The following is a 23,934-nucleotide window of genomic DNA, read 5'->3' as shown; positions in this document are numbered from 1 at the left end:
AGACCCAAGACCCAAATAAGACCTGAAACCGTGAAACTCCTAGAAGAGAACATAGGGAGAAAGCCTCTTGACATTGGCCTTAGCAATTATTTTTTAGATATCACACCACAAGCCAGGGTACAAATGGCAACATAAACAAGGAGGACTGCATCAAACTAAAAAGCTTCTGCACTGCAAAGGAAACTACCAACAAAATGAAAAGAGAACCTACAGACTGGAAGAAATATTTGCAGATCACATATCTGATAAAGTGTTAATGTCCAAAAATCAGTAAAGAACTCTTTTAATAACAGAAAAACAACCCAGTTGAAAAAATGAGCCAAATAGGAAATGACCAATAGCAAATGGGGAGATGTACATTAAAAAAATACAAAGTAGCAGACATATAGGATGATCAAGTTAGAGATCTGATGTACATCATGAGGGCTATAGTTAATAAAAATGTATTGTCTTTGGGATTTTTGTTAAATAAGTAGATTTTAGCTGTTCCTGTCACACACAAAAAATGTAACTATGTGAGATGGTAGATATGTTAATTTGCTTCACTATAGTAACCAGTTTACTGTCTATATATACCCTTAAGGTCATGTGGTCAACCTCAAATATATAAAATAAAATTTAAAGAAGAAAAGTTTGTCTTCAATCCAGAAAGAACCACTATTACCATTTTTTTGTATTCCATTCCAAAATATTCCATGAGTATACACTTCTTCAATCAAATTTAATGTTAGACTTTATACTTGAACATTCAAAGCACTTAAGAAATTATAGAAAAGTGTCTGTGTGACTCCCTGTCTGCAGAGCACAGGCTGCATCTCCACTAACACACACACCACCAGTACTTTATACAGAGTCCTTGTTCACCTTTAGTCTGATGCCATGGGTGAGCCTGAGTTGTCCTGTGGTCCGCATTCCTGACCAGGTGTCTTTCTCACTCACCGGTTTCAACAAAGATGTTACTGGGTTATAGAAGGCTGGGATGGAAACAGGATACCAAGTTCACATGAAGACAGGATCTGAAAAGAGAGGTAATTTGCTTTAACATTTTCAAAAGAAGATTCATATCCATATTGCGAAGAAACAAAGAACAAAACCTTCACTCCAAATTTCTCTACCTGGTTGCAAAGTATTTGAAGGGAAAGCTCACTAAGGAAGCTAGTCTCATAGATCCCAGAACTGTTACTAGGTGTGGCCAGAGGGCTGCAGACACAAGGCGAATGGGCACACAACATAAGACTGGGAGATCTAAGGCTGGAGCTGCTCAACTCTCTAGAGACCTCTCATCACACTGGCTAGAAGTCAAGCATGAATGGTAACACCCTGCCCTGAACACTACTCAAGACACTCACTGCTCATCAGCAGCTTATACTCAAAGCTGGCCTGGAAGGCTCTTTCTGGAGCCCAGAGCACTTTCTTGATCTGCTGCCTTATCTCGCTGACAGTTTGAATCACAGCACCTTCAACTTTGGCCACTTCCAAGGCAGAATTAAACATTCCCTATGGGTATAGCAAGATAAAAACACACACAAAAAATCATATATGCTTTACTTCTTACCTCAAACATACATCCTTGGTTAAAGAACAAAAACAACTCACTGAAAGGTGATAAAATAATCAAAATGTATTTGCCCCTGAAAGTGGAATTACTAACACAAAAAGAATATAACTCTTTCATTTTTACCAAAATAATCATGTGGGTTCATGGGCATGCTCATCACTGCTGTCTGTGTAGAAGAGAAGATTGAAGAGGGATTTACTGGACTGCACTGGCCTAGGCAGCCTTTGCTGGCATCTCTCAGCCTAGACTGCAGCCCAGATCCTTTTACTCAGGTGCATGCACTTAGAACATGAAAACAGTAAGATAAAGGCTGGTGGTATTATTACATTATATTGCAAGAACACTTAATGATCTTACTATTTGTTTTTAATAGAAACATCCCCACTAATGAAATCGTCAATAAATACTGCTCAAACCACCTTCCCCAAATACTGAAAAACAGTACATCAATTTTTCTACCCTTGCCAAGTTGTCTGCAAACACTCTATTTTTCTACTGAATGGTTAGACAAACTTGTGATTTTTTTCCCTTTCTTAACACAAATCAAAAAAGTAGGAAACAAAACCCAGTGGATAAAATGACATATTTTTTTTTTCTTGAGACAGAGTCTTGCTCTGTCGCCAGGCTGGAGTGCAGTGGCACGATCTCGGCTTACTGCAACTTCCACCTCCCAGGTTTGAGAGATTCTCCTGCCTCAGCTTCCCAAGTAGCTGGGACTACAGGCGCACACCACCACGCCCAACTAATTTTTTTGTATTTTAGTAGAGACGAGGTTTCACCGTGTTGGCCAGGATGGTCTTGATCTCCTGACCTCGTGATCCACCTGCCTTGGCCTCCCAAAGTACTGGGATTACAGACATGAGCCACCGCACCCAGCCCCACAATGATATATTTTCAATATGAGTTTCTGTAGCAGTCTCACATGGTAGTCATGAATAACAGCCTCAATTCCTAAATAGCTCTATTTTACTACTGCTTTTTTGGGCATATTTAAGTAACACAACATAAGGGAGCAAACAAAAAAAATATGAAGTTTATAGAAGATTTCAAATACTTGTGTAAAAACATGAGGCCCTTATTCTAGAAGTATTTAATTCCTTTTCTCAAACAACATGGGCATTTATAAATATGAGAATATATAGATATACAAACCTTAATAAATGAAGTGTTCTTGAAAATTTTATATGGAAAACCAGTTAATTTCTTCACAATTTTTATGGATTTATCCAGGTCAAGGACAATTCCTGTGGCAGCTATCCAAAAATCAGGCTAACAGAAACCCTAGAATTTGAAAATACGAATAATATCAGCAAGCGAAAAACTTCAATTCTATGTGACATAAAAAATTACCGAAGTGAATTTAACTTACAATTAGCTAAGAAAAACAAGAAAGACCATCTGAACTTGCAACCCAGTGGTTTGACAAAAGCAATCCAAAACTCTAAAATTGGTAAGCCAAACTAACAAGAGTGACTTGAGGCCAGGCGTGGTGGTTCATGCCTGTAATCCTGGCTCTTTGGGAGGCCAAGGCGGGCAGATCACCTGAGGTCAGGAGTTCGAGACCAGCCTGGCCAACATGGTGAAACCCTGTCTCTACTAAAAATACAAAAATTAGCTTGGCATGGTGGTGCACACCTGTGCAATCCCAGCTACTCAGGAGGCTGAGGCAGGAGAACTGCTTGAACCCAGGAGGTGGAGGTTGCAGTGAGCCAAGATTGCGCCACTGCACTCCAGCCTGGATGACAGAGCGAGACTTTGTCTAAAAGAAAAAAAAAAAACAGGGAGACTTGAGTACTTTCCTGAGAGTGATTTCAGAGGAACATAATTTGACTATAATGATCTATTTGGAATGAAATGGAAAAGAAAAATACAGTTGCAATGTTTAGGAAATTAAAATTTGAACCTCCAGGGCAGATTCCATCTGCTCATTATTCTGGTTTCTTCTCTGTTAAATGGGACCAATAAACCCTGCCCTGTCTGACTGGTCAAATGAAAATGTAGTGAACAGACTGCTACCCCAGCATGGCTGCAGGGGCTCGCATGTCTGGCTAGTCTCCGATGGCTCCTCACAACCTCATATAGTGGTTAGCACATGGTGAGCACTGCTTAAGTACTTGCTTAGATAAATCCAAAAGATGCACAAAAAATAGGAAATGTCTTCAGTACCATTGTAATTCTTCCACTTCCCCTCCTCTACTCCCACACCCTACTGAAAAGGATGTAGGAAGATTAAAAGGAAAGGGAAATTTACTTTATATTACTAAAAATGAGTAATTTTCAACTTAAAGTCTCATGTATGTAATAACCCACATTCAGGATATATTTCTCAAGCCAATCTGTAAAAGAAATCATCCAAGATAGTTACCATTATGCCACTGACAGTCTATTGCCAAGAAACCAGTTCCCTGTGAAGTGATAGGGCCTTAAAGGAAAAGGAAAAAAAGAAATATAGCAAACCACAAATTTTAGATTCTAGTTTTATATAATGGATAGGGACATTTACATTTGGATATAGATTTACTCCAAACCACCTCCCTGCTCCCAGAAAAGAGAAAAATCTTAGGAATGGAATTTTATGAAAGGAAAAGCACAAAGCTATAATGATGTAGCCTGTAAGTCTTAGTATCGGCAATAAGCAAGTTATTGTAATCATATTTTACCCCAAAAGGCTGCTCTGCAATGCATGTGCTGTGGGCTTTACTTTAGAAGCCTTTGTCTTCCATTGTGGTCTTTGATATAATAGAGCGGGATGGTCTGAAACCTCCTCCACCCTACAGAAAATATGATTGGATCTTGGGGCTTGAGGATTTTCTTATACAAGCGATGTTTCTTCAGATGCATCTGATGAGACAAGAGGGTAAGATGATTGATGGAGGGGAAATCCACAGAGCCTCAGGCACCAAATACGCAGCAAAGGGACCCACCTGCACGTATCCAACATTGCCTTCACTGTTGCCCAAGCCACCCAGGATAATGGGGTAATGGGGGTCAAAGATATGCACAGATTCACAGAGAACATTTTCAATCTCAATGGGGACATACGTCCCAGATGGAAAGCCCTCATACTGAACTCTAGCTTGATCATTTTGATCTTCAAATTCTGCACTATTCAGCTATACATGACAGGAAAAAACCCATATGCCGTTATCTGTAATCAACATAACATTAATATGAACAAATGAGCAATTTCTAAGTAAAGGAACTGTGGACAGAATTATGTAGGCTTTATCCTATTAAAAATACTACACATTTAGCCGGGCATGGTGGCTCATGCCTGTAATCCCAGCACTTTCGGAGGCCGAGGCAGGTGGATCACTTGAGGTCAGGAGTTCGAAACCAGCATGGCCAACATGGTGAAACCCCATCTCTACTAAAAATACAAAAATTAGCTGGGCGTGGTGGCGCATGCCTGTAGTCCCAGCTACTCAGGAGGCAGAGGTGAGAGAATCACTGGAACCCGGGAGAGGGAGGTTGCAGTGAGTCGAGATCGTGCCACTGCACTCCAGCCTGGGCAATAGAGCAAGACTCCATCTCAAACAAACAACAGCAACAAAAAAAACCCTACACATTTTACCTCTACAGTCTGCTCAGAATATGTCCCAACCGTTTTCTTCTCTGCTGCTCCAAGGGACAGCAAATGTAGATTACTCTGTGGAGCCCTATGTGCCCGAACACTGGAAACGTCCCCAGTCCACACCTTTTTTTCCTTCCTCTCCAAACAATTCTGTCACACTTTTCCCGTCTGTAAACACCCAACACCTCCCTAACCTTCACTCAGCTGATGGCTCTTTCCTGATTCACTCCCAAACCGAAAGAACCTTCACAGTCACCCCTCTACCCGGGTTTCCTCGCTTATCCAGCCTTATCAGAGCTCTGACCTGGCCCATAGGGGAGCTATGTGTGGCTATTTAAATTAAAATTAATTACAATTACATAATATTTAAAATGCAGTTCCTCAATCACACTGGCCACATTGGAAGTGGTCCATATCAACCTGCTGCCAGGGTTACAGTATTGGGAAGTACAGATGTGCATCTCCATGATGACAGAAAGTTCTACAGGCAGCTCAGGCACAGATGATTTGTCAATGTCTGCTCAGGGCCACACATCACTTGCTCAGTAGACACCATCCACTCTTCCTGGACTTTATTCCAACAGCTCTTCCCTCTGTTACCTCTCTTATCTCAAAACCTTTTGATTCCACTTCTTCCACCAACAATTGCTCCATTTCTGTGCTGCTCTCTGCAGCAAAACCCCACAAAAGTTTTCTGCAGTCACAGCCTCCAGTTCCCCTGCTCCAGTTCTCCTACATCCATGAAAATCTGTGCTTGCCAAGATCGCTGAAGGCCTCCGTGCCCCTCCTCCAGTGGTCAACTCTGCCTTCACCATAGTTAATATGGCAGTGGGATCTGAACAACATGTCACCTCCATGTACAGCTGGCCTCCCACGTGCCTGCATGCTCACACTGCTTCTCCCCCCTGGGCACTGCTGAGGCCTCATGGCTGCAGTCACCCCCTCTCACCCACACCAGTCCTGCTCCTCTGGCTCACTCTGCACTCACTCTCCGGCCACCTCACAGCTTGAAGTGGCATCTACATGCTGAGGGCTGTACATCTAAGTCCCTGGCCAGACACCTGACACTCCACTTGTCTGCATGACACCCAGCTGACCCAAACATCATCTTCCCAAAGCTGCATCCGCAGAGGGTTTCCTATCTAATAAAACAACCCATCCTTCCAGGAACTTCCAGTCGCCATCCTCATTTCCTCTTACACACCCCACGTTCAGTCTACCAGGAAATCCTACTGACCCAGCTTGCAAATAAAGTCTGGCAGTCATCTCTACTGCCAGCCCTCTGGTTTGTGCCACACAACTGATCTTTTGGCAGAGTGATCTGATGAACTGCATATCTTTCCTCTGCTCAAAACCCTCCAAGGACTCCCATTTCAGAGTGTAAAATTCAGTCTTTTCCAATGGCCCACAAGGCTCTAGGTAACTTTAAATTGTAAATGCTGTGAGCCAGGTGTGGTAGCATGCACCTGTAGTCTCAGCTACTCAGGAGCCTGAGGCAGGAGGATGGTTTCAACACAGGAGATCGAGGCTGCTGTGAGCTATGATGGTGCTACTGCACTCCAGCCTGGGTGACAGCAAGTTCCTGTTTCCAAACAACAACAAGAAAACAAAACAAAACAACACAAATGGATAGAATAGTGACAATAAAAATGGAGAAAAAGTAGGCTGACTCAGGAAATGCTTAGAAAGTACAGCCATACCTCAAAGATATTGTGGATTTGATTCGAGACCACCACAATAAAGCAAATATTGCTATAAAGCGAGTCACACAAATTGTTTTGTTTCCTTGTGAATATGAAGTTATATTAGCTGGGTGTGATGGCTCATGCCTATAATCCCAGTACTTTAGGAGACGAAGGCGAGAGGTCACTTGAGCCCAGGAATTGTGAGATCAACCTGGGCATATAGGGAGATCCTCTCTCTATTTTAAAAAAGGTCTGTTTACACTACACTGTAGTCTATTTAAAGTGTGAAATGGTGTTATGTCCTTAATTTTAAAACTCTTGATGCTGGCTGGGTTCGGTGGCTCATGCCTGTAATCCCAGCACTTCGGGAGGCCAAGACAGGTTGATTACTTGAATTCAGGAGTTCGAGACCAGCGTGGACAACATGAAAAAACACGTCTTTAAAAATAAAAGAAAGAAATGAAAAAAGAAAAACAGAAAAACAGAAAGAAAAAGAAGAAAAACTACTTGATGCCCTTACTTGAAGCTCAGTTATTTAAAACAAAGAAAGAAATATAAAAATACTTCATTGCTAAAAATGCTAATGATCATCTGAGCCTTCAGGGAGTCTTAGTCTTTTTGCTGGTGAAGGGTCTTGCCTTGATGTTGTTGGCTGCTGCCTGATGAGGGCGATGTTTGCTGAATGTTGAAGTGGTTGTAACAATTTCTTAAAAGAAAACAATGAAATTTGCCACATTAACTGACTCTTCCTTCCACGAAAGATTTCAGTGTAGCATGCGATATTGTTTGATAGCATTTTACCCATAGTAGAACTTCTTTTAAAATTGAGTCAGTCCTCTCACACCCTGCCACTGTTTTACTATGTTTGTCAATATTCTAAATCCTTTGTTGTAGGCTGAACAATATTCACAGCATTTTCACCAGGAGTAAATTTCATCTCACAAAACCACTTTCCAGGCTCTTTCTGGACTGTAGAGTTCTTTCCAGGCTACCTTCTGGCAGTTTGACAGTCTGGCATCATTTTCTGCTGGGACCGAAGGATTGAGGAGGTGCTTGTGACTAGACTGCCAATGGACCCATCACAAAGTTTAACCCAACCTTGATCCCCAAGTCTTCACAAATGCTCACTGAAGAAAATTCCTAGAACAATTCAGGGTCCTTTCATAACCTCTACTCTGAGGTGTTAATAAAAAACCTTAGTAACTTAAAAAAAATGAGCTGTACACAAATACTGAACAATAATGATACATATGTATGTAAGAAAAATATATACTTTGACGTAAGAAATGGTGAGTTGATAATTGGATAGAATGGTGGACAGAGTGATAGATATGTAATAAAGCAAATATAACAAAATGATAATTGTACAATCTAAGTGGTTGGACTATAAATATGCACTTCCCACAACCTTTTTATATGTTTAAACAGTTTTATAATAACATATTAGAGAAACTGTTTGTCTCAAGGAAATAGAGATTGTGATATATTCTAGTACAATGAAGTATAATCATGTAAAGTAAAATATTTTACTTCTGGCAATTAAAGTTAATCATATTAGAACACTGTCTAGGAATGGTTGGAAAATAATATTTTATTTTCTAATTAATATATTTATGTCATCTGTCAATCAGAATTACACTGACTTTAAAAAGCAATAATATGACTGTGTATTCATGATGTAATATAGCCTAAGAACAAAATAATGCACAAAAATAATCTCAGATTGCTTATTATTTTTCAGAAGGCTGTATTTTTAGTCTTAGGCTATTGGTTTGTCTTATATTGCAGGATTTAAAAAAATGATTAGTTCCCAGCACTTTGGGTGGCTGAGGTGGGCAGATCACAAGGTGAAGAGATTGAGACCATCCTGGCCAACATGGTGAAACCCCCTCTCTACTAAAAATACAAAAATTATCTGGGTGTGGTGACCCTTGCCTGTAGCCCCAGCTACTCAGGGGGCTGAGGCAGGAGAATCACTTGAACTCCAGAGGCGGAGTTTCAGTGAACCGAGGTGATGCCACTGCACTCCAGCCAGGTGACAGAGTGAGACTCCGTCTCAAAAAAAAAAAAAAAAGAAAGAGTAGTTATGGGGCTGGGCGCAGTGGCTCATGCCTGTAATCTCAGCACTTTGGGAGGCCAAGGTGGGTGGATCACGAGATCAGGAGTTCAAGACCAGCCTAGCCAAGATGATGAAAACCCCATCTTTACTAAAAATACAAAAAAATTGGCTGGGCACAGTGGCTCACGTCTATAATCCCAGCACTTTGGGGGACTGAGGCGGGTGGATCACGAAGTCAGGAGATCAAGACCTACCTGGCTAATACGGTGAAACACTGTCTCTACTAAAAATACAAAAAATTAGCCAGGCATGGTGGCACGTGCCTATAGTCCCAGCTACTCGCTAGGCTGAGGCAGGAGAATCACTTGAACTCAGGAAGCGGAGGTTGCAGTGAGCCGAGATCATGCCACTGCACTCCAGCCTGGGCAACAGAGCGAGACTCCATCTCAAAAAAAAAAAACAAAACAACAACAACAACAACAAAAAACAAACGCTGGGTGCAGTGGCTCATGCCTGTAATCCCAGAACTTTGGGGGACCGGGGTGGGTGGATCATGAGATCAATAGTTCAAGACCAGCCTGGCCAACATGGTGAAACCCTGTCTCTACTAAAAATACAAAAATTAGCCAGGTGTCGTGGAGTTTGCCTGTAATCCCATCTACTCTGGAGGCTGAGGTAGGGAATTGCTTGAACTTGGGAGGTGGAGGTTGCAGTGAGCCTAGATCACACCACTGCACTCCAGCCAGGGTGACAGAGCTAGACTCCATCTCATTATGGGTGTGACGTTGAAAACTGGTACTTTTCTAATGAAATAGGAGAAGATACAGATGTAATATCTCTGAGCATAATTAAAATCCTCTAATCAAGACTGTTAACTGAAAGGTGTGTTTAAAAATTACAAATTTTTATTAAAAAATACACTTATCTTTTAGACTTATCCACTAAAATGTCCTGGAAGCATTAAACAAAACAGAAGCAGAAAGCACCTTGGTGCCATAAGTTTGGATTCTCCATATCATAATTCACTAAAAGGAACCAAAGCTTCTTGGAGAAATGGCTGCTTTCTGGCTGCAGGCAGGCAATATTCAAAATCAATCTAGAGCATCTTGTCATACTGTTATGCAAGGGCACTTTTATACATCCCAGGGTCATGTCCATAGGATCCAAGAGGCAACTTGAAGGAGGTCCCACTATCCAAACATGAACTAATATAAGCATCAATAATATTGATGACCACAAGCTAGGCACGGTGGTTCACACCTGTAAGCCCAACACTTTGGGAAGCCAAGGCAGGTGGATTGCTTTAGCCCAGGTGTTCAAGACAAGCCTGGGCAACATGGTAAAATCCTCTGTCTACCAAAAATAGAAAACAAAAAAATTAGCCAGGCGTAGTAGCTTGTGTCTGTAGTCGCAGCTACTTGAGAGGCTGAGGTGGCAGGGTCACCTAAGCCCAGGAGTCTGAGGATGCGGTTAGCTGTGATTATGCCACTGCACTCCAGCCTGGGCCATAAAGCAAGATATGTCTCAAAAACAAACAAACAGAAATAATGATGATGATGATGACGGTGACTGCAATGAGCAGGTGCACACCTGATATCTTTAAATCGTTGAGCTTATAGTGATATTAAAGCATGCAGTCAATAGAATTAATACATTATTCAGATACTGGAATTAGCATAGAAAGACTACAGTATTCTCCCTTTATCTGTGGGGCATACTTTGGAAGTCCTCCAGTGGATGTCTTGAGCCATGGAAAATACTGAACCCTACATTAGCACTTACCACACACTGTGGCTGTAACTTTTGAAGTTTGAGGTACAAAAGTGAAACTAGCAAGAGTGTATTTTTCCTTTTCCACAATTGTACAAATAAAAGATTAGTTCTTACCCTAGATGTTAGCAATCTCAGCATATCTTTTTCCTCATTAAGTGGAAAACTTTCTGCTTTTCAGTCACTGAAAGCACTTTCATGTTTCCCTTTTGCATATCTGAATTGCCAGCATCATTACTATTGCATATTGGGACCATTACTAGGTAAAATAAGGGTTACTTGAACACAAACCCTGCAATACTGAGATAGGTCCATCTGATAACTTAGACGGCTGCAAGTGTCTAATGAACAAGAAGCAGGAAGCAGGAATTGTGCATCTGAGCAAAGGGATATGTCACATCCTGAACCGGATACAGCAGAAAGGCGGGAGGTTGCATCACATTCCTCAGAACAACGCATGACTTAAAATTTATAAACTGTTTACTTCTGGAGTTTTATATTTAATATTTTTTGACTGTGGGTGACTGAAAGTGAGGAAAGTAAAGCCACAATAAGGAGATACTACTATATTATAAACATGCTCAAGGACTGAAAAATAAAATTGAGTAAACAGATCTGAAGTCTCAGCAGAGATAAAAACTTTAAAAAAATAAAAATTCTAGTACTTTAAAATACAACACCTTACAGAAAAATTTCATCAGACTGAGAAGAGGCAGGAGAATAATTCCCAAAATTAATTTTTAAAAAGTCAATCCATTTTTAATTTCTTCAAGTACTTTCTAGGATTTTAGGAAACCGTATTACTACTTAGAAAACTGGCAAATAAAAAAGTAACTGATAAATAGAAAATGGTAAATAAAGGGAATGAATCACGTATTTATTCTACCTTTTCACTACAATCAGTACGTCATGGTAACCAAAGAGACAGTGAAGAAAAACTATCTACAAAAATTCTCTATTTAATATATGAAAGAAGAATAATACAATTAAAACAGCTCCATTTATTGACCTCTAATTTAATCAGTTTTGAAGGTTATCATCCTTTATGCTTTTGGTTTTGTTCAGCCAGGAAAACTGCCAATTAAGTATTATAGAAATAAACAGTTTAATATAAGAATTAGTGCTTACATTTATGTGCATGTAAGCCAAAAAATGAAGGTTTGGCAGGTTGCCTACAGAAAGTCAGAAACACAATCACAAATGGCATCAGCTGAAAACACTGATATAGGAGCGAAAGCAGTAGCTCATCAAAGAGTCCAGGAAACTTCTGTATTCCCCAGGATTATGAAGTACACGCTTGTGTGATGTCTATGTTGGGGATATATCTGGATACTAGAATTGCTGAGAAGAACCTTGTTAAAAAAACACTGGGCCGGGCGCAGTGGCTCATGCCTGTAATCGCAGCACTTTGGGAGGCCGATGCGGGCAGATCATGAGGTCAGGAGATCGAGACCATCCTGGCTAACATAGTGAAACCCTGTCCCCACTAAAAAAAAAAAAAAAAAAAAATTAGCCGAGCATGGTGGCATGTGCCTGTAATCCCAGCTACTTGGGAGGCTGAGGCAGAAGAATTGCTTGAACCCAGGATGTGGAAGTTGCAGTGAGCCAAGATAGCACCACTGCACTCCAGCCTGGGCAACAGAGAGTGACTGTGTCTAAAAAAAAAAAAAGTCATTAGAATGATGGGGCCTGGAAAAACGAATTTTGGGTCACGAATACACATTCAAAAGTAGATTAGAACATTTATAAGTTTAAATTTGAAATTTTGAAAATATTTTCTTTTAATCTGTGTGAGTCTAAATATTTGCCTTTCCTTAATAATTTTGAAATTAGTACTCATCAAAGGGGCTGGCAATCATGGCAAGTGGCTATTAATGACTGATTTAAAAAATAATACTAATTGCATTCATTAATTCCGTTATACATTTTTAAAAGTCCTCCAACATTTTTTCTTATTCTCGTTTGCTCATAATCTTCAATCTCCATATTCTCTGATCTGTATTTTGAGCTTTTAAAATACCTGTTGAGTATCCCTTATCCAAAATACATGGAACCAGAAGTATTTTGGATTTGGGATTTTTTTCAGATATTGGAATATTTGCATTATATTTACCAGTCGAGCATACCTATTCTCCTTTGCAACAGAGTGCTAATATTCTCTTCTGTCTTTTTTGTTTTGTATGGTAGTCTATTTCCATCTTCTTCTGGAAGTTAACATCTATGCCAGCAACAGTTCTCTAAATTTGTCCCATTTTTCATGTTTCCTTCTTCAAAGTTCTCTTGAGATTTTTGGTTTCTGTGCCCCACTTAATTTTTCTTTGGAATCTTTAGCTAGTTGTCCAGTCCCAAGAAACCCATCAAACTTCACATGTCTTTACTGACAAATGGACATTGCATTTCTCATTGACTTCACTGATCTCTGGGGAGGCATGCTCCATGAAGGCAGCACTTTTATTTCCAGTGAAAAAGGCACAGTTAGGCAATATGGGAAAGGCATTTCTGAATTTCAGGACCATTCCTAAAACTGAGTTTGGGTCAGTTCTCTCTAGAAAATATTCTATTTTATTTACAAAGCAAAACTACTTTATTCCTTAGAATAATATCAGAGAGAGTTTCACTACTATTTACATACAGTCTTTTGCCCTAAGTCAAATAATCAACTGTAGGAGGAGGAGATCTTTGAAATAAATTTATTCTGTACCCTATGGACAGACACAAATTCTTTGGAGGCCTTTAGTTATATCTCCCTAAGAACTATGAGGGAAGATAATAGGCAACTGACTTCAAAAAATTTTGTTCTATTTTTTTGAAAACTCGACTCACTTATGCTCTCCAGTGTCTTATCTCCATACTGCTCTGTGTTTTACTTCTGAATCGATCTTCCCTCCCTCCCAAATATTTTCAATGTGACTTCTGGAAACCTCATTAGAGGACGTCGATTCCATTTCTTTGCTTTAATTAAAATTCAGCTATCTCTATGGGGACATTGCTTCCCTTGACATGTGCTCCACTGAAGGCTAGTTATTTTCCCAAAGGTTAAGGTGTCATAGAATTTATTTAATGGAAGTGGATTGGCATAATTTTAGCTCCATATTTCCTATTCCCAACCACTATTCCTCCATTTTAATACAAAAGCTCCTTCTTTACTGTCTATCCATCTAACTATAATGTCTTCTAACAACTGCCACATTTATTCCAGAACTTCCTCTCCACCCAAGCAACATCATTTTCTCATTTGGCCTCCCTTTCACACTCATGTGGTCGGCTCATCTAACAACCTCATAGGTTCTTTGTTTCCTCAGCTCTGAGACTTTTTCTTGAATTCAGCCTTCCACTGCCTATGTCTTAGACATTTTTTAATGGCCTCAACTGTTCCATGTAAAGAACCATAAGCTTAAATATCAATATTCTCTTACCCTTATTTTGATCTTTTAAAATACTTGTTGAGTATCCCTTGTCGAAAATGCGTGGGACCAGAAGTATTTTGGCTTTTGGATATTTTTCAGATTTTGGAATATTTGCATTATACTTACCAGTTGAGTATCCTTAATTTGAAAATCTGAAATCTGAAATGCTCCAATGAACATTTCCTTTGAGCATCATGTAAGTGCTTAAACACTTTCAGATTTTGAAGCATTTCAGATTTCAGATTTTCAGATTAGGGATATTCATTGTTTGGTTGCCTTTGCTTGGGGCCACAATTTTATCTCCTGCTAGGGCAGGCTCTTCAGATCCACTTCTTCCAGCTGCGTCAGTGTAGGGAAGTAGTTGGCAGGCTTACTGTGAAGCTCCTCCCAGACTTTAGCCAACTTCAATCTCAAGCCACAGGCAGAGAGTCTTCTTAGTGTAGTTATAGTCCTTTCCTGCCCTGTTTTATGTTGGTTAGCTCCAGCTTGAGTTCCTCTCTTGGAGCCTTTACTAAAAGTAGCAAGAAGCAAGCATCTTATACCAAACACTTGAAATGTTTTCCTCCATGTTCTTTGGAGTTAGAGGTTCAGATGCCATGTGCTCTACCTTCCATGACATCATAGATGGTGGTTTTAACAAACATTTGTCCATGGCCTAGCAAAACTCACCAGCTTTATCACTGTCACATGCTGGGGAATTCTGAGTAAATGCGACGCATTTCAGATTCTCTTCTGTTCAGCTCCTCTTCCAGGTACAAAGTTTTGTGTTAGTTAAGATACAGGTTTGGTGGCTGTGATAGAAGTTCAAAATAAGAGTGGCTTAGAGAAGAAAAGAGACTATTTCCCGGTCACATAATAGAACATGTTATTAAGGCAGCATAGCTTTACGGGAGGTCAGTGCTTGGGTATCTTTTATTTTTCTTTTATCCAATCACTACGGCATGGCTTTTGTGGCCAAAAAGAGCTCATCACCACATCTGCATGTTAGCTAGGGAAAGGGGAAAATACTCCCTTCACTGACACACAGCAGTCACCAAAGCTGGTCACATCGCTATTGAGAAGGTGCAAGGGCAGCTGGGAAAGCTGCAATGCATTCTGGATATTGGTGAGAAGGCAGCCACTCTCATCTACTCTGATATTGAGAATTACATGTGATTGCTTTTAATTTTCATATTAAGCTCATTATGTGAGTTGGAACATTAAAGAAAAAATACGCAAACAAATAAACTAGAGAATATTTTCCACTCCATTCATGTGACCACCAGTCTTTGATGGAGTTTCAGCCTGACAGAGATGAGAGGCAGAGCTCACGGGATAGAAAGATTTGAATTTGACTTTACTTTTAAATGCTTTCTTAATAGCTGAGTCCAAAAGTTAAGTTAAAAAAAACTTGTTTAATTTTTCCCTCTGTCTCTAGGTAGCCCTGCATTAACATTATCATGAATACATTCCATTTAAAGACCTCCTTGAAGACAGTTCACAAATTGCCTCTATTAATGTTTCTCCGTTTTCTAGCCAAAATAAATATCTCAAGTTGTGCATTTCCTTTACGTAACAGTGTGCAGTTGTGATAAACAAATTATATATGGAACTGACATGATCCTACAACATAAACTCTTTGAGAACTGAGGCTGTGAGTATTTTTTAGATTAGTAGATACTTTGCAATTTTTTTTAATGGAGTCTCACTCTTCTGCCCAGGCTGGAGTGCAGTGGCATCATCTCAGCTCACTGAAACCTCCGCCTCCTGGGTTCAAGTGATTCTCCTGCCTCAGTCTCTCGAGTACCTGGGATTACAGGCACGCGCTACCATGCCCGAATACTTTTTGTATTTTTAGTAAAGACGGGGTTTTGCCATGTTGGCGTGGCTGGTCTCGAAATCCTGACCTCAAGTGATCTGCCTGCCTCAGTCTCCCAAAGTGCTGGGATTACAGGCATGAGCCACCTCGCCTGGCAATCTTCTTTCAACTTAATCAGCCCTTATACACTCAAAGAGTTACTTGGGTGCATGCTTTCTCATTATCTATTTTCATCATTGCATATATCTGAGGAAGGATAATGAGACTCTACTATCAGTAGAAGGATGTTTGGATTATCAAGTGCAACACTTTATAGCCTATCTTGACTTTTCTCCCAAACTTCATAGAAGAAAAGATGGGATTTTCTGACTCTTTTTAACTTCCTAGGACTAGAGAGCCAGGAAGACAGAAAAAAGGGGCAACTTGGTACAAAGTTTATAATGGGAGCATAATAGTTCCAGAAAGCAGAATAGAAGAATCTTATTAAAGAAACCAAGACAGGGAGCTTCATTAACATTCTGCTCTTGAACTCATGCTTTTATTGTATACTTATGTGTAGGGCTATTCTGAGGACCTACTATTCATTTTTTCAAATAATTCGTATTTTAATGTATTTACATAGGTAATTTACATGACATTATTTTTAGAAATCATGACCTATTTCAGCCTGTCATTGTTATCTATGGCTTAATTTCTGTGAAAAGCAATGAAGTCTGTCTGCAATATAGCAATGATGATCTCTAATTTTGTAGTTCTCTAACTTGTTCACACATTTAGAATGACGTTTTATGCCTTTCCAACTATGGCATCTTCTATTGTTATATGATTTGGGTTCAAATGTTCACCAATACATAGTGCTTGAAATGCGTATTAAAAAAGTATGAACAAGGGAGAAGAGAAGTTGGTACAGAAGCAGTAATACACAGTGTTCTCAAGCAATCCACCTAAGTTGCCATTTCTAATTTCATATCTCATAATTCAAAATCCTGGGGAGCTGCCACTGAATCATTTCTTCTCCTATTCATAAATACCTGGACCCAATACACCAGGGAATACAGGGATCTTGAAAAAAATGAAATAATGGAATAAAAAATTAGCCTCAGGAAAGCAGCCTAAATATATTTGAAGATGACACATTGGTAGGTAGGTAGGTAGGTAGGTAGGTAGGTAGGTAGGTAGGTAGGTAGGTAGATAGATAGATACCTAGATAGATAGATAGATAGATAGATAGATAGATAGATAGATAGATAGATAGATAGATAGATAGATATTCCAAGACTATAAAACTATGAACCAATTTTTAAAATCATATAATCTTCTAATATTATGCTGAGCTGTGATCATCTGCTTATATAAAATTCGAGACCCATTCAAAGAGATCCTTCAGTGATAATTTTTTAATCAGAAGGAAAAAGTTTTAGATGCTACTTGAGAAAAGGACAAAGTATAGGTGGAGTTTCTCTTTTTTGCCAGTTGTTATTACTTAATTACACTTTCCTTCTCTGTAAAATGAAGATAATAATAGTGTCATAATGGATGTAAACCTTTAAAACAGTACTAAATGCCATGTAAGGTTAGGTGGTGGTATTATTACTATTTATCTTATTTATATCATATTCTGTGGTGATCTGTCAGTATTTGTGAATACCTTTCAGTGATAGGAAATTAATTCTACTTCTTGATCCTAATTCTACTTCCTGTCTGTTCCTAATCTTGTTTTTCCTTTGCTTCCTCTTTTCTCATCTTCTCATATTTTATGCCTTCCTTCATGCTTTATATAACTTGTAGCCACCTTCAGTGTTTTTTTTTTGGAATAAAGTAGTGTATGCATACATACATATAAATCTTTGTTCCTAGACTTTAGCACTGTTAGTGCATGGTCTTTATCTTGGATGTTCATATATTCTAGTTCCCAGAACAGTAACTTCTAGACCTGAATAAATTATTTATTGAATAAACAAAGGAATTAATGACTTCGAATTTGTGATTATTATTTTATTCCTAAATCTTATTCTTTAGACCAAAAGAATACCCAGTTTGACCGTGTTCTTTTTTAAGAATGATGCTTATAACTGAATATAATAGTTCCTATGGGATTCGTTCAACAGAGAGTAACAGAGTATTATTATGTTATTTTATTCTGTGTGTATTTGTTTATTACTGTACTTAAAATACCAAATGGGAGGGGCAGTATGACTTTGGACTCATTTGCCATAATGCTGAAGTCAAATGTGTTGCTGTTAAATCAGCTTTCTTTACCCAATTCGCATTTGTGCTTAAAAAACAAAAAAGCATTACAAGAACTTACATATTTCTGTTCAACTTATTTTTAACATTCATTTCATTATTGCAACATTTCTTGTAAGTAGTATCAGTTTCATGTTTCTTCATCTTCTATATATGGAGATTATGACCTGTGTAGGGTCTGTGCTGAGGTGGATGAGTAAAAGAGGAAAGCCTCTTGCAGTTGAGATAGAGGAAGGCCACTGTTAGGTAACATGGGGTACCTTAAAATGGTGCCGTACCTTAAGATGGGGCCGGTTCCAGGTTCTTCTCCCCTCTTTGACCGGGCACTGTCTGAACCCGCCAAAGGAGGGCCAATCAGAAAGAAGCATCTCCCACCTTCCCTTGGGCCTGCCCCTAGCCCAATCCACGTAGGCCCAAGGGATATAAAACCCAGCACACCAGCAGCCATCTCTCTCTTCTCTTCCTTCTCCTTGCATGGTGCTGCTCGATACCTCCAATAAAGATCTCTTGACCGCTACCGGTGTAGTTTGGTCTCCACCCGGCCCCTTTCATTGGTGCCGTGACTCGGATCGGGACTCCGCACCCCCCTCGGTGGGACCCCGATCCCTTTCGGGCTCAGTCCAGACCCCGGCCGGTCTTCACTCATTCTCCTGTTCGCCAAGCTGTTCGCCCAACACCGGTCTCATCTCAGCGAGTCTTCCCCTCTGGGGTCTACCTCTCTAGGCAGGCAGGAGACCCCACGAAGTGCCTCGCCTCAAGCCCCTAATGTCACGGTAGATCCCAGATAGCAAAACTGGCCCACATATCCCCTAGACAACCAGAGCAAATGGCCCACTTATGGGTCTCTATCCTAACATTCTCCAGGATCTCTACAATTATTGCGAGCGAACAGGAAAATGGGTAGAGATCCCATATATTCGTGGCTTCTTTCTCCTACGGGATAGACCTAGCCTTTGTCTCCCTTGCAAACCACAGCAGCTCCTTGCAGCTCTTAAACCACCAACCTCTCCCTCTGCTCCTGACTTCGACCCAGCCGACAAACACCCTCCATACCACCACCCTCTGCCGCACCCTCCGGCCGCCACCCAACCGGAAGTGGCCCATCCTCCCACTGCCCCCCCTCCACAGCCTTAACCTCCTATCCCATCAGCCCCGGCCTTCAGCCCCCCCACCACTCGCTCAAAGTCACACCCCCCACCTTGCCCCCCTTAGAGAGGTGGCAGGAGCTGAAGGTATTGTCTGAGTCCATGTCCCCTTTTCTATCACTGACTTATCACAAATAGAAAAAATGCCTAGGCTCCTACACTTCCAATTCTGCTTTATATATCAAAGAATTCCAATACCTCATCCAAGCTTAAAAATGAAAACCCGTCTGCTTTTCTAGACTGCCTTACACAGGCATTCCAACAATACACCAACATAGACCCCGAAACCCCAGATGGTAGGCAACTCCTCATGTCCCATTTTTTTGCTCAGAGTTTTCCTGATATCAAAGGTAAACTAAAAAAAACTGGACAAAGGCCCCCTCACCCCTCAAGCTGAGATCTTAGCGACGGCATTTAAGGTGTATCACAATCGAGATGAGAAGGCAAAGAGGCAAAAGTACCAGTTACTGGCACAAGCCCTTCAAGCCTCCCCTCGATCACACGGCCATAAATTGTCGTCTGCCCATCCATCCCAATGTCAGCCCCCAGGGCCCTGTTTCAAATGCAGAAAGGAAGGACACTGGGTCCGAGAGTGCCCAAATCCCAGGACCCCCAACTGGCCATGTCCTAAATGCCACCAATCTGGCCATTGGGGCATAGACTGCCCCGGCTCCTGAAGGGGGGCCGGGCCAGCCACCATCCCAACTCCCGATCTTCTAGGGTTGTCCATTCAAGACTGACGGGGCCTTGGGACTTCCTTCCTGACACAAATCATCACCACACAGGAGCCCAGCATCTCTTTAACAGTGGATGGACATCCCATCACCTTTCTCCTAGACACCAGAGCTATTTTCTTGGTTTTAGGGGAATTTTGGGGCGCCACTTCCCTCTTTGGATCTCCCATAGTCGGGGTCAGATGCCAAACCATATGTCCAAGAGCCACTCCTCCCCTCTCCTGCACTTTCTCCAGCCACATCTTTTTCCATCGATTCCTAGTCATGCCACAATGCCCACTCCCTTTCTTAAGAAGAGATATGCTCTCTAAATTTAAAACCTCCATCACCTTCAACTCAATCACCCTCCCGCAATCCACCTCACTCATTGCCTTGGTGGCGAGTTCCATAGATCAAACTACTGCTCCTACTCTGCCTTCGCTCCCAGCCAGCATCAACCCCATAGTGTGGGACACCATCACCCCCTCATTAGCACTCTGACCTCCCGTACAAATATTCCTTAAAAACCCACACCACTTCCCCAGCCAACCCCAATATCCTCTCCCTGTCTCCAGCCTGAAAGGATTACAACAAATTATTTTAGACCTCTTAAGAAAAGGGTTTGTCAGACCAACCCATTCTCCATTTAACACCCCTATTCTAGCAGTAAAAAAACCCAGTGGTACGTTCTGCCTCGTCCAAGACCTCAGCTCTTATCTTCTGTTCCTCCTAGTGCCACACATTCCTCAGTCATAGATCTTAAAGATGCCTTTTTCACCATTGCCCACTCCCCTCAGTAACAAGATCTGTTCACCTTCACTTGGACTGACCCAGACACTAAACAGTCACAACAGCTCACATGGACAGTGCTTCCCCAAGGGTTCAGAGATAGCCCCCATATCTTTGGTCAAACTCTTGCCTCAGACCTACAAAAATTACACTTTCCCCAGTCCACCCTCCTACAATACGTTAATGACCTCCTCCTATGCAGTCCCTCTCTAACTGTCTCACACACTGACACCACCTCTCTTCTCAACTTCCTTGCTGACTGAGGCTACCGAGTATCCCCCCAAAAGGTCCAGCTCTCCCTCACTCAAGTCACCTATCTAGGAGTTCTCCTTGCCCATGACTCAAAGGCCATCAACCTAGACCGAAAGTGCTTCATTAGAAGTCTTCCCATCCCAAAAACCAAACAAGAGATACTCTCCTTCTTAGGACTAGCAGGCTACTTTAGAACTTGGATCCCCAACTACTCTTTATTAGCAAAGCCCCTATATGATCTCTCCCGAGGTAGCCCATCTGAGCCTGTGGAGGCCACAGTCAAGCAGCCCTTCCTGTCACTCCAACAGGCACTACTCAAAGCCCCAGCCGTACATCTTCCAGACTTACAACAACCTTTCGTTCTCTATGTACATGAGCACAATGGCTTGGCTCTTGGAGTCCTAGGTCAGATGCACGGACCCACCTTTGTGGCAGTTGCATACCTATCCAAACAGTTCTGAGAGCAAACTCAGCCCGCAGGGAACTGAGTTTTCTCCTTTCCCTCCTCACTCGTCCGGCCTGGGTTTCCTCCCTTCTCTTGCTCAAAAAATCCTGGTACCAGGTAACCCACGGCCCTTGGCCTTACAGAGGCCCATCAGTTCTTTTGTTTCGGTGATGACCGGCTCGAAGGTTCTGACTCGAAACACAGCCATCGGCTAATAGGGGACGCCCTGTTCAGCCAGCCACCATATACATATACCCCTTCCTCTCTCACCGTGGGAGGCTCTGCATCCCTGCTGGCCAACTAGGCCCCACCATGCGAGGGTGGGCCCCCTGCCTTCGGGCCCTGGCTGCAGCCTACCTACTACTTCAAGAGTCAAAGAAATTAATGTTTAGGGCAGCTGTCATCATTACCTCCCCCCATCAACTCAAGGAACTCCTGACCTACAAAAGTCTACAAACCCTTCCCCCTTGCCACATACTGTCTCTACTAGTTTCCTTCCTGCACGATTCTGCTGTAACTTTCCAAACATGTGCACCCCTCAATCCCACCACCCTCCTGCCTGTCTCTCCTTAAACACGAACCCACAAACCCCTCTAAAGCCAGGCAAGCCTGTACCCCACAACCCTCTCAAAGTTCGCATTTCTAAAATGCCCTCCTTTCCTACTATCCCTAAGGCATAAGCTGCTGCCCTCATGCCTGCTCCGAGCCCATTCTTCTGGCTCTCCACCTCTTACATCTTCTTCTACAGACCCTCCTCCGCCAACAGGCCCCCTTCACAACCCTACTACCTGTTCACTCTCAAAGAAAACTACAATGCTAACCGGAGGTCACACACCAATGTCATCAGTTACACCTGATGCTCCATCGATGCATCCTCAGTAAACTTTCCCCTCCCTAAACTCACCATAATAAATAGCGATTAGGACCCTTATTTCCACATGTTCCACTTTGCCATTTGCTTTCCACACCAACAATCCCACAGCGCCTGTAAAACTGAATGGCCCCAAAACTATGGGTGTCCCTGGACCAGCTGTGTTATGAATTAAATCACCAAAAAAAAAAAAAGACAGACAGACAGACCCCATTCATATATTATGTCACCAAAACAATGCCTCATCTCGAGCAATTCACATCACTGACCCAGCCAACGCAATCTCGGGCCAGGCAGCCACAGGGGGAATATACCCAAGCAATGCCTGGTCTTATCCAGCACAAACTATAACCGTCACCCATACCCTAAAAGCTGACTCCCAACAGGTTCTAGCTGAAATTAACACAACACCTCTCAGGTCCCTACTTCCGGTTGTTTCTTATGCGCAAATATCAACAAACCCTCTCTTGCTGCGGTTCCACTATCTAGCTCCATAAACACAAGCAACTCCTCCCCTCCCGACCACCAGCATTGTAATCTCCCATGTCCCCCTCCTTGCCAACCTCAGCGTCCCTATTCCTACCTGTTACAACACCAGCTACCACCCCCCATTGCCCCACAATGTAACATGCAAACAAACTGTCACCACCCCCAACTTTCCAGCTGCAGACGGCCTTTTTTTTGGTGTAATGGCCATTAATTCCTCTATCCCTGGCCCCTGCATACCCACCACACTAGTCCCTCACCTCACATTGCTCTCCTTCTCTGAAGGCCTTCAAGCCTATCAGTTTGATCACCCTAAACCCAACTGTCCTGAGGACCGTCAGAAAAAAAAAAAGCAATCTTCCTACCTATCATGCTTGGAATCTCTCTAACAACCTCTCTCATAGGTATACAGCGTATCCCAATTTTCAGATGGCCATTGAGGAAATGGCTCAGTCTCTAGCTGCCCTCCAACAACAAATCACATCTCTAGCTGGTGTCACCCTTCAAAACCGCTGCACCATCGACCTACTCACAGCCGAAAAAGGTGGTACTTGCATCTTCTTACAGGAGAACCGTCGTTATTACATTAATGAGCCCCAAGTAATCGAAACTACCATTAAAACCTACATCAGATAAAACGTAAACTGATGAATGCTAGCACTACTCTCTCCCTTTGGGAAACCCTCAAAACCCCCCTCTTAGGTTGGCTCCTTCCCTTTTTAGGCCCCCTAATGGGTATCCTCACTTTCTGCACACTACTCCCCTGCCTCATTAAGTTTCTCTTCCCTATCTAGCCAAACATTTAACCAGCTTCTCCTCAGTAGCTACCAACTTTTAGCCACCAGCGAGGACTGGACAGATTCCACAGATGGGCTCAGAACCTGCTAACCCAAGCCAGTCATGACAACCGCCAACCAATTCCACAAATTTCTCAACGATCTCCGTGCCAATGGCTGGCTCATCGCCAACCCATCCCTGACCCTCAACTGGCTCACGGCACTGGAGGATCTATACCTACAAGGAACATTACCCCATGCACAACCCTGACAGTTCTCCCTGTGCCCCCTCCCCACAGCACCCCCACTCAGCAGGAAGCAGCCAGATGAACCACGATGCCCACTTCCCCCCATTTAAG

The 23,934-nt window shown here is 41.9% G+C and overlaps 1 pseudogene; it reads right to left on the bottom strand.

Annotated features, from left to right (window-relative positions):
* Window positions 1-716: 716 nt before the first annotated feature.
* On the bottom strand, window positions 717-21,650 carry LOC100592077 (annotated as a pseudogene).
* Window positions 21,651-23,934: the final 2,284 nt, after the last annotated feature.

This window comes from Nomascus leucogenys, unplaced genomic scaffold, assembly GCF_006542625.1.
Source record: "Nomascus leucogenys isolate Asia unplaced genomic scaffold, Asia_NLE_v1 000549F_233768_qpd_obj, whole genome shotgun sequence".
Taxonomy (NCBI): Eukaryota; Metazoa; Chordata; class Mammalia; order Primates; family Hylobatidae; genus Nomascus; species Nomascus leucogenys.
The sequence above is the reverse complement of the archived record's forward strand: the minus strand, read 5'-3'. Positions and strand labels throughout refer to the sequence as shown.